Genomic DNA, 2234 nt, shown 5'->3' on the forward strand with positions numbered 1-2234 from the left:
AACACTCATTGAAGGAATGAATGAAGAAGTCGGATTGAATGAAGGAAGAGGGTTAATTGAAAAGGAAGGATTGCCCTCATGACTAGTGATCACAGGAGGAATGTCTTGTGTAGAAGTAGCCATTATGTTTGATATAAAGGTAGGTATGCTAGCAATAGAAGTCATCAAAGGAATAGAATGATTGACTTGTGTAGGAGGTTGTGTATAACCTAAAGTTTCGGCACAACTCTTCATAGGCATCACGTTCGAATTCACAATGTGTGAAATACCACGCAAAATATCAATTCCATTCTTATCACTTTGAAGCATACGTTTTAGACCCTCAATTAAAGGAAGAGCTTGACTATCAGGGTATTCTTGAGACATCCATTGTCGAAAATCGTCAAATTGGTTATCCAATTTCGAAAGTTGTTCTTCAGAAACCTCATGGAGAGCTTCTTCATCATTAGGAGGATTAGAGGAATTACCCATGTCCTTGTTAAAAAGGCTATTCAAATTAGGTTCCATCTCCTCAGTAGTTAAACCTCGGAAAGACTTAATTCTACGGCTTCGTCTAACGGGAATAGTGTAAGTAGGGCTTATTGTTGTAAAACTCATGCACTAGAGAAGGAGAGAAAATTTTGATTTTAGAGGTAGCAATTTTCAGTAAAATCAGCCAATCTTCTGGATTTAAGCTGTTAAATGCAATCACAACAGTCTCCCGAAATTTTGAAAAAAATGTCCGGGACCGTGGCTCTCGGAGTGCAACACGGTCCTTGCAACTTTTTTCGAAATTTGCAGGGATGAAAGGTATGATGATTTTAAAGCCAATCTGAAAAAATTGAGTGATTTTATGATCTGTAGATAGGCCAAATTAAAGTTGCAATCTCAAAATTGAACCCTACCAAGATTGTCGAAAAATGCAAAATTTGAATTTTGAAAAAGAGAGGGAAACTGAAATTTTGAATTTTATGATTTTAGAGGGAATGTCAAAAGCAATGCAAAATTTGAAATTTAAAAATTGACTCAATTTCACGCAAAATTCAATTTTGAAAGCGGAAATCAAAGTTGTTGTAATTAAGCACTTAATTTCAAAAGTCACAAGATGCAAGAATTTGAATAAAGCACTGAAATTTTTAATGAATGTTAACGCACTTTTCAGATTTAGGACAGTAAGAACACAATTTTGACACAAAATTTCAGTTTCAATGATTTTTGAATGTTTAAAAGCCTTAATCCAAGCAATCACAAGACCAACTTTGACTGTAATTTTGAAGGTGTTAAAATTGATAAAATCAGCCAAAATTCTGGATTTTAGCAGGAAAATACAGTAAGATCTTGCTCCCGAAATTTCGGAAAAAATGTCGGGGACGATGGCACTCGGTGCCACGGTCCTCGCAACTTTTTTCCAAATTTTCAAGGATGAAAGATATTGTGATTTTATTGCGGAATCCAAAGTTACAGCTGATTTGGAGATGTTTTGATCAGTGAAATTGTCGGACAAAGGTTGAATCAAGAGGGTTTTAAAAATTAGGGTTTTGACACTTAACCACTTAATTTTCAAAATTAAAGCATAGATATGAATTGATAATTTGTAATAGAAGGACAGATCTGAAACAAGCATTAACAATTAACTATTTCACAAGTTTAATTACTAAAAAGAAATTTTAGGGTTTTTATGCAATCACCTCTAAAATTTTGCAAAAGATCAAACATGGAAATGTAATCAATTTTTTCAGATCTAAGCATGAAAAATCAGAAAGGATGTTCACGTCGGGTTCACCAAAATGTAAAGCGGAAAAATCACGATCGAACCCTAGTTGCTCTCCCCTCTTCCAACTCCAAGGAGAGAGAAGGGAGGTTCGCTAGGATTCGATGGTTTTCACTTAGGGGAGAGACTTTACATTCAAAAGAGGGGTTGAAACCCACAAGATCCAATCCCACACAATGTAGGATTGGATGCTAAATGTGTTTCAAGGGTTATGACAGCAAGGCTACCCTCTTTTGTAAAGAATGTGCATAGAAGAATTAAGCTAGGAATGCATAGAAAGTGACAAAGATTCACTTATAAACTGAGATAGGAATACAGTATGAAGCTGCGGACCTGGAATTAGCAGTAAAATGTCGATACGGCGCTGTCCTGCAAATTTGAGCAAAAGTTGTCGGGACGATGGCGCCCGGCACCACGGTCCTCCAAAAAATCCGCTGAACGAAGGGGGATCTGTTCGTCTCTGCACAAGGATTCCAGATCTTCA

This window comes from Cryptomeria japonica, chromosome 7, assembly GCF_030272615.1.
Source record: "Cryptomeria japonica chromosome 7, Sugi_1.0, whole genome shotgun sequence".
In the NCBI taxonomy this organism is placed as follows: Eukaryota; Viridiplantae; Streptophyta; class Pinopsida; order Cupressales; family Cupressaceae; genus Cryptomeria; species Cryptomeria japonica.